This window comes from Miniopterus schreibersii (assembly GCF_964146895.1).
Source record: "Miniopterus schreibersii genome assembly, chromosome: 11".
In the NCBI taxonomy this organism is placed as follows: Eukaryota; Metazoa; Chordata; class Mammalia; order Chiroptera; family Miniopteridae; genus Miniopterus; species Miniopterus schreibersii.
Genome location: NC_138111.1, coordinates 48096664 through 48109066, shown reverse-complemented (window position 1 = coordinate 48109066; position 12403 = coordinate 48096664). Strand labels below are relative to the sequence as shown.

The window sequence follows — 12403 nt, the reverse complement described above, 5'->3', positions numbered from 1 at the left end:
CTCATTATAATAAATGATAGTGACCAAATACCTACAACAAATGTTGGACTTAATAGTGAAGTTTCCCTTTTAGATCAATTGAAGGCTGCCCAGGGTCACCGCTTCTGTTCACTCCTGTGACTATATGTGATATACACTATCTCAATATAGGTTATCAGGTTTGCTCAGTATGAAACCAATAGAACACATCTTGTATTTCTGTATACAAGTGATAAATAGAAAATAGAAATACTGTTTAATGTCTTAAAAAATATAAAATATAAATGAATCTAATGAAAGGTGTAAAACCTCTACACAGAGAACTACATTATTGAAATAAGGAAATAAAAGAATAGAATAAAAAGCAACCCATGAAATGGGAGAAAAAAAAAGTTTGAAAATCATATGTCTTATGTGGGATTATATCCAGAATATACAAGTAGTGAGAACTCAGCAATAGAAAAGACAACCCCATGAAAAAGTGGACAAAGGATTCAAGTAGACATTTCTCCAAATTAAGATACACTAGTGGACAACAACCACACAAAAAGTGTTTCCACATCATTGGTCATTAGGGAAATGCAACTCAAAACCACAATGGGAAATAAAGTCGTGTGTACAGAGAACAAATTGATTTTCCCCAAAGGGGAGGGCAGTTGAAGGAATGAGCGGAAAAGATGACAGGATTAAGTACAAATTGGCAGTTATAAAAATAGTCATGGGATGTAAAGTACAGCACAGGGAATATAATCAATAATATTGTAATAACTATGGATGGTGTCAGATGGGTCCTCGCCTTACCTGGAAGATCACTTCATACGTTATACAAATGTCTAACCACTATGTTGTATGCCTTAAACTAATATAATTTATCAATGGTAATTGAAATTAAAAAAAAAAAAAAGAAAACAATGAAATTATACTCACTGACTGTAATGACCTCAGCTTTTTTAAAAATGGCAAATAAGCACTAGTGAGGATGTGAAGAAATTGTAACCCCTCATGCATTGCTAGTCGGAATGTAAAATGGTGTGCTCTAATGAAGAATAGTTTGGTGTTTTTTCAAACAGTTAAACAGAGAATTACCATATGGCCTGGAAATTCTCCTCTTAAATAAACAACCCCAAGGACTGAAAACATATTTTCCCACAAAAAATATTTACACAAATTTTCAACAGCATTATTCATAATAGCTGATAAGTCAAAACAATAAAAAGCCCTGTGCTAATAATTGGATAAACAAAATGTGCTTTATTTAGCCACAGAAAAGGGGAATACTGTTATGTTCTACAACACAGATGAACCTTGGAAACATGCTAAGTTAAATAAGCTAGACACAAATCTCCACAAGTTGTATGATTTTTTTGAATGAATGTCCCAAATAGGAAGATCCATAGAGTCAGTGTACAGGTTGCCAGGGAAAGAGTTGATAAAGGGGAAAGGGATTGATTGCTAATAATAACTTGTGGCACTAGTAATGTTCTAGAATCAGTGGTGATGTTTACACAAAATTGTGAACATACTACAAACCACTAAATTTTACAGTTTAAAACAGTGAATTCTATATTGTGTGAAAATACGTTATTTTTACAAAGTCAAACTCTTAATGAAGGAAAAGGTATGGTAGAAGGGCCAGCTGTACAGGCACCAAGGTATTGAAGTTACTTTCCTTAAGAGCGTGATAGAGACTGAAAGTTAAATGGAATACACTGACATCTAGAAACAGAGCCAAGCATCTATGGCACTTATTTTATGACAGATCTAGCATTGTCGAGCAGCGAGCAAAGCTGAGGTATTTTCAATACATTTTGTTGGGTTAATTTGTATAATAATGAAATTATAACCCAACTCACACTGAACAAAACACAAATTTCAGGTAGTTCGATAAGATGTGAGAGGCAAACACATCGTAACATAACAAAGCACTTAGGAGAAAATAGAGGAGACTATATATGATCTTTTTGTATAACAAACAGGACACAAAAATAAATAAAGGGGTGGTTAAATTTGACTATAGTGAAATTAAAAATAAATTTGCAGCAAAAGGCACAGTAAGTGAGTAAAAGTTTTAGCTGTGGAGCAGGAAATATATTTGCACCACATATAAACAACAAAGGGCCCTTATCTAGAATATACAAAGCATTTCCACAAATCAATGAGGAGAAGACAACCCACAGAACATGATCAAGAAAACTGAAAAGTATATTCTTAAATGAATATATAAATGACATATATGAAATGTCATAAAGCTCATTAATAAGGACATATAAATAAAAAGCATAATTATATTCCACTGCACAGTAAGCTGATGAATAGAATTAAGCAGGATAAAAATATTTCTGATGAATTTGTGCAACAGTGGCAACGCTCACACTCCATTTAGCAATATCTGTTAAAGTAGAACATATGCACATTTTTTGATATAGAAATTTTCCCCCAGAAAATATCCAACAGAAGTACATATACATGCATACAAGGATGCTTATAGTAGAATTATTTGTAATAACAAAAACGTAGAAATAATCCATATACCTGCCAATAGAAGATTGAATGTATAAATTGTGTAGTAGTCATCTAGTGGAATATTACAGAGTGATGAAAATTAACTATAGTTATAAGCCATAAGACAGACAAATCTTACAAGCATAATGTTAAGGGAAAGAAACTAGACATAGTAGAAAGTAAGTGTATGATCCCAATTATTTAAGTCCAGAGCAAAATAAAGCTATAGGATGACCAAAAAAATCTGAAAACATGGACAAATACATTCAATGGCAGTACATGTTCAAAGAGTTGTCGTTCTCTGGTGATGCATAGTCAATGCCCATGCTAAAGTGTGGAAAATGTGGGGCACTAATGCTGCATTTACACAGATCTCTGCATATGCAACTCTGTTGCTTCAGATGGTTTGTATTTTTATTTGAACTTGTATTTTAGCATAACACACAAGTAGTAATCAAGTAGATTCAAATTGCATGTATGTATATGTTTATATGTTTATATATATGCAAGGTGTATATGTGGTGTGTATATCTATGTGTGTGTATGCATATATATATATATACTTGTATATGCTCTGTATATGTGTGAACAAGCTTCAGGCTTCAAGTGTTAGTCATGTTTTTCTAGTTTTTTTATCTAATTGGTGATTACATACACATTCACTTTGAGGCAGTTTATTAAGCTATATACATTTGTACTTTTACAAGTTTCTTGTGTGGATTGTAACTCATAAAAGAAAAATAACTGAAATTATAAAAAGAAAAGAAAATCTAATAGACACTCTCCATGGCTCCCATGAGCAGTAAAGATCCAGGGACAGAGGCTTCCAGGAGACAAACCACTCACTCGCACCTTTGAAGACATGCTAGGGAATTCAAAGAGCTCTGTCATAATACAACAAAATTCATTATCTGGCCCGGCTGGGCGTGGGTCAGCAGTTGAGTGTTGACCTAGGATCCAGGAGGTCTCGGTTCGATTCCCGGTCAGGGCACATGCCCGGGTTGCGGGCTCGATCCCCAGTTGGGGGCGTGCAGGAGGCAGCCGATCAGTGACTCTCATCATTGATGTTTCCATCTCTCTCTCTCCCTCTTCTTTCCTCTCTCTGAAATCAATAAAGATATATTTTTAAAAAAATTCATTATCTACTCTTCTCAAATGAACTGCTAGTCTTCTTAAATAATTCAAGGTCCTAGAGAAAGAATTTTAAGATTCATTCTAGGCAATTTTTACCAATTAGTGGTCTAGTGTTATGCATATAATTTTGGTCAGTAACCTAACTTAAACATTCAGATGTTCTCATATGTGGAATGTAATAAATGAAATAAAGTGAGGAACAAAATAGATCCAGAGACACAGAAGCATGGAACAGACTGAGGGATCTCAGAGGGAAGGTAGGTAGGGGGGAGTGAGGAGAGATTAATCAAAGAACTTACATGTCTATAAGCATAACCCATGGACACAGACATTGGTATGGGGAAAGCCTGAGGGTGGGGTGGATGCGGGGTGGAGGGGATCAGTGGGGGGAAAAAGGAGACATCTGTGATGCTTCCAACAATAAAGATAAATTTAAAATAAATAAATAGGTAAATAAACATACAGAGAATAAGATGCAGGCACACATTCATATGCGCAGACAAACACACACATAGGGTCAGCTCCCCTTCACATTTATTGTATTCTACATTCTCTTTCATGAAATGAAAAGTGTTTTAATATCCAAACAATATGTAGTTGGAAACTTGATTCCCAAGGCAAAAAGAAAAGGTGATCATCATAAGTTTAAAAAAAAATCTCTTATTTTATAATAACAAATGTTAGGAGTTCAATATTTCTGCTCAAACACAGAGGCAGGCAGGCATATTTACAGAAGGCCTCACAATGCTTGCCCTTGCCTTTACACAAGACAACATTTATAAAACCTTTGCATCCCATGGCAGGTGCTGGGTCTTCTCCTGGGGATATGTGCTGATCAGATATTGCCTTTCGTTTGAACTTTAAATACCTTTTAAAAATAGAGTCTGCATTTTAATGTAATTTGAAAATTAAAAGTCTTTTATTTTTATCATTATAATATCTTCCATGAATTTACTTTTCAAAAATGAATCAAAGCAAAAACTAATTACTGTCTGATAGCCACCAAGGCAGAAAAATGCAAAAAGTTTTTTAAAATGAAGCTTTGGTTTGCCTTGCCTGTAAGAAAATTAAATATATATAATAAATATTAGAAGATTTTATGCACATTTAATAATAATAGTCTCCCTTCTTTTGAGTACTTAAATATTTAAAATGAACCCGGCATGTGTGGGTCAGTGGCTTGGGCATTGTCCTGTGCACCAGGAGGCCCAGGTTCGATTTCCAATCTGGGTACTTGCCTGGGTTGCTGGCTGGATCCCCAGTAGGGGGCATGCAGGAGGCAGTTGATCGATGTATCTCTCTCATTGATGTTTCTATCTCTCGCTCCCTCTCTAAAAATCAGTAAAAATATATATTTTTAAATATTTTAAATGAATAATTTTATGATCAACTGAATAATTAGAAACTTGTTTTCAGGATCTAGGCTATATTTCCTTTTTTTTTTTTAATGACACAATATGAGGTTAAATAAACACTTAGATTTAAGTAAAAAAAAAATTATCTAAAAATGCTATCCCAAAGCATTTTTAGCATTCTGTAGTACTTGTAAATGTAATAATATTATAGAATTTTAAATTTTTATTATATATATGTTTAAATCAGGAAACTAAACTTTTTTCTCTGTCTTCCTTATTTTTGTGTTTTATTAGGCTTGGACTCCTGGATCATCTGGTGACTTCAAAAATCTGGTAAGAAACATTTTTCTGTAATATCACAAATATTTTTGTTTCCTTTGCCACGAATCTTTGGAGGATGGCTTTCTTCCTATCTCAGGCTTAATCTTTTTAAAAAATTTTCCCCTTGTTTCCATCCCTTGAGATTGAGTCTTATAAGACCAATTGAAGGAGGGTCAATTTCATCTTTACTTATGTGGGGTGATCTGATAAGTTCTGATGCTAGAATATTCAACTTCATGGGTCAGGAGAATATTCCAAAAAGGGATAGCATTTATTTCTTCAGGAAATAAAAATTTCTGGAAGAGTCTGAGATAAGAAAGAGGATTATTCCGGTATGATGAAGACGGTATCAACTGGAGAAATTTTCTTTTAAAAAATATCAAATGCAACAACAAGATAAAAACCACAGACAAGCTGAGTATGATAACTAAATTTATTGCAAAGGTTTTTTTATTACTACATTGTTGGTATTATAGTTTACATAGTATAGAACTAAGAACACACTGAAGGCACTGCTCTTTTCCACGTGGTAGTTAAAATCCTGAGATATTTGCCTGGTACATATATTATCGGCATGGGAATGATATAGTGTTTAATTTTTTAAAAGACTGGTTGGGGTAGAAGTGTTTCTACTTAGTTGTATTTTTCCAAACTATAGCTTTTGTATTCACTTTAGACTCCACCCAGACCCCTCCTTTTTTCTCTCCAAATATTCTTCAAATATTGCTCACATTCAAATTCTTATATTGGAATCCTAATATATTGTGAACCTATGTAAGACTATAAAGCATATTTTATCTCATATTTTATCTTATTTTATTTTCTAAAGAATCATTTAGCTTGGATTTTTACTCTAGTATAATTTGGGGTTCCCCAGCCTTCTAGATTTCTAGACCATTGTAGAATACCCAGCCAAGAGTAGTATGAAAGTTCTTCTTGATAGATTGCAGGAGTGTGGTCCTACACAGCATTCTTTACTAATAAGTGGTTATGGCTGCGTTAGAAAGGGAGGCTCATGGGAGTCCAGCATGTTGTTATTGTGTTATTGTACATGGCCTCTCACTCCCAAACGCTTCTCAGGATTTCTCAGCTAATACCATCTGGTCATGTTACCATAAGTTTTCTGTGCTACTTCAGTCCATTCCTTGAGTAACTACCAAGAAAACTCAATGCAGATCAGGCCGGTCAGTTCTTTCCTGTCACAGCTCCCACTGTCACTGTTTCCGATTTTGTGAACAGTCCTTTCCTCTATGTTCCCAATCACCCACCCCTTTTCTATTCACTCCTCAAGGCCAAGGCCAACTCCAACTCCCATTTTCTCCTGGAAGTCTGCATTATTTTAAATATTATAGTTGGATTCCTCTTCTCCTTGAACTCTTTATTTTCCGGATCATGAAGCACTTTACCTTATATTCATTGTTACATGTTCTAAGGTTCTTGTGTTGTATGCAAATTTTCTACTCAGCAATTTTGCAAGCGTGTTAAATGTGGTAACAGTGTCATCTTGTGCTGCTTACACTGATGTACCTAACAGATTGCTCTGTGTTTAGTAGGTCCCCAAGAAATATTTTCAATTGAGTAACTTATTTAGGATCTCAGTTATAAAGACCAAACCTGAAATTTTAGTTCTATTATTGTTTGCTTCAATATATATATCTAGAATTATATATACATTTATAATTTTTAAAGGAAATGATGACATGAATATGGAGGATGATTAATAGTATTTCCTGAAACAAATTCTGAACTACGTGATACACTCTATAAAACTGTTTTTAGAGTATAATTTAGAGAAAATATATAAATATAAAATTCAAACCATTATATATTGAAATGCAAATTGAAATGCAAATGATAATATTTATCACAAAATAAATAAATTAAAATATACTCTATTTTATTATCATATAACTCTCAAGCTAAAAAATGTTTACTCTAGAATTAAATGCCAGCAATAAAAATTCACTGGACTATGCAGAGCTAACATTGCCCACATTGAAGTTGAAAATATTTACAAAAAAACCTTATTGCAGCATTTTTAACTTATATAAGATAATGTGTTTAATGTTTACGATTCACTGAATTTTGTATTTGCGTGTGCAATTTCAGCAATCTGTTCCAATTCATGAATTTTGTTTTCTGCACCTGGAGTTTGGCCCTTTTAAGAGGTCAAAATAATAACATATGCACAATTATGTACAGATGAAGGGAGTATGTATTTTTAAACATTCACTGTATATCAGGTGCTATGCTGGGTGCTTTTTCTGTGTAGACTCATTTCAACCTTCCAATCAGACTATGAGGCATGCATTTTGGTCACCCCTTTAGAGCTGAACTGACTAAGGGTCTGAGAAGTTAATTAGTTCATCTACATTCACTTAGATAATCACAATGCTGAGATCTCAATCTTATTCCTAGGACTCTAAAGACTCCACTGAGATGCCTTCCTAAAGAAAACTTGCCTCAGTAAGATTATAATAAAATCCAACTTTACTTGTATTGGAGTACTAACCCTAATCTTCAGTTCTTAAGAAAATTGATATTTACGTGATTAAAATGAGTTTTAATCTTTGTACCTACAGCTATTTGAGAAGATGAAAGGTGTGCCATCATTACTGTTAGTATGCGACCATGATATAAATTGTCATTATGTGAACATAAATCATATATTCAGAAACCAAAGAAAGTAATCATACTCCCACCAATTCATTTATTCGTTCATTTTCATACAATTTATTGGGTAACTTTTTTTGTGCAAGCAATCTGATAGGGGTTGGGTAATAAAAATGACACATGAGAATTGTCATTTTATATATTCTGCATAATTGTGGTGCTTTTATTTTCTTCAAAAGTTGCTGTTGATTAAAAATTTCTGAGCATTTGTTTTAGGACTTCTATTGTTTCCCTTTCCTTGCTGGGATAGCAGTTCACTGCAAATCATAAAAATAATGTGAGAAGCATTGTTAGTGCACATTAATATTTGGGTTTGCTTTCACTCTTGACCGTAAGGGAGGTTATATTTTCCCTTCACCTTAGATGGGGTCATGGGATCACTTCCAGCCAAGGAAAAATAGAAATGAAGTATATCACTTCTGGGCAAAAGAGGTGAAAAGCCTCCATGTGTTTTACTAGTCTCTCTGCCTCTGCACCAATTGGAGATAACAGAGCCACAGGAGTAAATCATCCTGGATCCCTGAGTCACCTGATGGAAGATAGATGCTGTCGCAAGTCTCCCCCTTCCACAGACAACCTATAAGAACATGAAGTTAATTCTTTTGTCTTAAGCTACTGAGTTTTTTAGGGGGGTGGGGGAGTTTGTTACTGTAGCATAAACCTTGCCCAAACTAATCAAATAGTTCTTGGGAAAATGGGCATTGCAGTGACCCTAAACCAGAAATTTTACCTCCCTGAAACTCAATTTTCATCTTCGAAGTAGTGGACTAGATGATCTCTCAGTTTCTTTCCAGCGGTAACACACAATCCAGTGAGACCTAAGAACATCAGATGGGACCATGGTACTGTTTTTTGACATCTCTTGATTGATATTTATATATATGCAAACAATACCTTTACATTTACTGTTGGCAATATTATTTTTTATATTTATGTATTTATGACTGTAAAATAGTTCTTTCTTGACTATCACCTAATAATCTGAGGTACTTGGCATAGCAGGCAACATAGAGCCCCCTAAATAAAAGCCTTGGGAAAATCTGTACTAAAGAATTTAATAAAAATCAGTTATCTTTCACTTAACAAATACCTTTAGATGAAGCAAAGAACATGAGGTAAGGAAAACTACAAGGCATGTATTTACATATAAAATGGGAAACTTTCCAGTTGAAAAATGAACAGCATTCCTGAAATAGTACTTTTGCTCTTTTAATCTTAACTAGCACTAGGTAACAGTTTATATTAAAGATCATATAGCAATCTTTTTTCTCCCTAACTTAAAAAGAGTTTCCACGTCTTAAATTATGTTATTTTGGTATGGTGCTCAGAGTAATCTATATTTAACTCTTTAGGTTTTGGAATGACCTGAAACAAAAATCCTCTCCTATGTCTGGTTCTTTTTTTTTGCCTTTTATTATAGAAATCTCTGTATTCTGTCTCGTTTTTATTTTTTAAGATATGCACTAAATTACGTGCCACCAACATGCCAGATAACATCATTTCTATAACAGCTAATTAATTAAACATACTCCCTTTTCTTCACACACAAGACTAGAGATCAAAAATAATTACATACAATTACCTGGAACTGAAAAGATTTAAATATACTGCTACAGAAGAGGGCACAACAAATTGTGCCTCATGAAGTATTTCATGCCAGTCATTAATAGTCTCTAAAATGGTTGTGTGACATTAAAATCTACCTCTGTAATATTTATTCAACTTTTAAGAGTCAAAGTCAGTACATCTGGAATTTAATCCAACTTGAGTGTTACATTCCTTTAACAATTTCTTTCAACCTTGTATCTGCTGTTCCTCTCACCTAATTTCACCTTCGGGATAGAGTTTAAAAAACATTCTTAAAGCAGCATATTCCATTCTGGGGAGACTACTAGTTTGTAAACACATTCCCTTGGCATTGAACAAAAATATTTTATATTAGTACTTTGCTCCTCAAGATGACTGACATAGGATTCACGTATTTGCACATAACAATCCTTAGTTGAACTCTATTAGTTTCAATATTTGGGTTATATGGAAAAGTGTCCTTTGAGTGAAAAGTTAAATTATCTACATTTTTATTTAAGCTACTCTCATCTGATGTAGAATATTAATAAATGCTTTTATGTAAACAATTTAAATAGGGATTCTATCAAATCTTCTGACATTATCTATCTTGGTAATAATATATTGAAAGAACATTTTGTGGTTAATTAAGCACAACATCCCCTGCTTGATTTCTTGCCTGCTGTCCTGAGTAAAGTAGTACTTTTCCAGTTGTTCACCAGAAAGGAAATACTACCCTAATAGACTTTTTAAAATAATTTTTATACTCCCTATTTATTACTCTTTCTTTGTTCTTCTCCATTACTTCCTCTATTTTGGGAACTTAGACCTCTAAACTTATTGTTCAACAATATCACGTGACACGAGGGAAACTCTGATTTTCAGCTGAGACCCTGTCAACTTCTCTTCCCTCTCCCTTTGTTTTTGAGAAAGATGCTAAGACAGTCGTTTCCACTTTGGGGAATCATTCCCCAGTCTAAAACCACTTCTGCAATACAAACTCTAGTATGAAAAAAGGATATATATTTTGAAAAGTTGCCTATAAACATATTAAGACATAAGAAAGTATAATTCCTGTTTTTGAGTTGATGCTGAATTGGTTTTCTTTTTTGTTATTGAGAGCTATATAGTATGAGGTGTCTTTCACAATTCCAAAAATAAAGAATGAAGAGGGAAACATGGAAAGGTAATGAAATGATGGAGGTTAAAGAAAGGCAATATTATACAATATGTTTAATTTTCCAGAAAAAAATTTAGACATAAATGTTGTCAGTGACCTTATATACTTTGGTTATTCATTGTCTTCATAAGAAATATTGATTTCCTGTCAAATAAATACTTTGTCTATTCTACTATTTTTATTTACACAAAATGTTTTGCCAGCTCAATTTTAGTTCTTTTATGATGCCTTAAAGTGTCCCAAATTAATTTCTCTTGTCTTGAACTACCATTAATTTATGGCTTGAACCCTGTATTTTGCACTTGACATGATTTGATTATAATTGTTTCCTGGTTGTTTGTGACACCCCTCCTCTCCATTTACTCTAAGTAATCAAGGACAGAGATATGACTCACTTTTCTTGCTGTCCTTCATGATGTGTAGTATGAGATCTAGATATCTAAAAAGACTACTGATATTCTTTTTTTTTCCAAGTCTTTACCCAAGGATATGTTCATTGATTTCATTGATTTTTAGAGAGAGGGAAAGGAGAGAGAGACAGAGAAAGAGAGAGAGAGAAACATAGATGCAAGAGACAAATATCGATTGTGACCGGGAATCAAACCCACACCCTTCAGGTGTAGAGGGGGATGCTCCAACCAAGTGAGCCACACTGACCAGGAAAAAACTAGGGACATTCTTGATGCATCTTATTTCAACATTGCTCACTAATTAGAATCATGATTTCCTTTTCTCACACTAAATTTCTTAGATTTTTTATTCTGTCTTTTTTCTAGAACATGCAAGAAACAGTTGTCTTTAAACTTTGTTCTTAAACCAAGAATATTAATAAACACTTTGTGTCTGAGCCTATCTGGCAGAAAGAGGATGCAAGGCTATGAGTGTTTTATTTCTAAAGTAGCAAATATGAATATCACTGCAATGGGTCATTTACCAAGCAGAATAATATTTCCCATTTACAACTATTTTATTTAAAAGTTTGTGCTTAGCTTAATGAGTGTTGAATATTAGGATTGTTTTTCAGGAATTTGAACAAGTCAAGGTGAACAGGAAGATTAGTGGCTAATTTTGTAAATTACTGTTTTTATTGGTGTATTGTGAATTACTTATTCATCCATCATAGGCTTCCTCTTTTCAGTTATTTCTATTACTATAGCAATCACATACCCTTCTACTGAAAACAATAAACACCACAAAAGAATGTTTTATAGAAGTTTTTAAAAAGCTAGACTAGGTAATAGACTACTTACAAGGCATATTTTGGGTCTTCCGGGTATGTTATTGGTTTTTAAGTACTCAGGTGGAGCAAAGAAATTCGCATTATACAGGGACCAACTGGGCAAACTAAACTAAAAAAAAAAGCCTGGCCAGGTGTGGCTCAGTGGTTGAGCACAGACCTAGGATGCAGGCGATCGGGGTTCGATTCCTGGTCAGGGCACATGCCCGGGTTGCGGCCTCGATCCCGAGTCGGGGGCGTGCAGGAGGCAGCCGATCAATGACTCTCTCATCATTGATGTTTCTATCTCTCTTTCCCTCTCCTTTCCTCTCTTTGAAATCAATAAAGATATATTAAAAAAAAAGAAAAGCAAGCTTTTATCAGTCTAATTGGTATCCATTGCAGTGTTTGGGGAGTTGCATGTATGTTCAGAAATGGCCATGAATTACAGAGTAAGAATGTTATCTAGCAGAGATG

General features: G+C 34.0%; 1 protein-coding gene across 1 annotated transcript in view; it reads left to right on the top strand.

Annotated features, from left to right (window-relative positions):
- PTPRD (protein tyrosine phosphatase receptor type D) overlaps positions 1 to 12403 on the top strand; it is a 1875931-nt gene that overhangs the window by 696745 nt on the left and 1166783 nt on the right. Inside the window, exon 5 of the mRNA XM_081152197.1 lies at positions 5265 to 5303. The gene's annotated coding sequence lies outside the window, so the exon portion shown is untranslated. The remainder of the gene's footprint in view (positions 1 to 5264; positions 5304 to 12403) is intronic.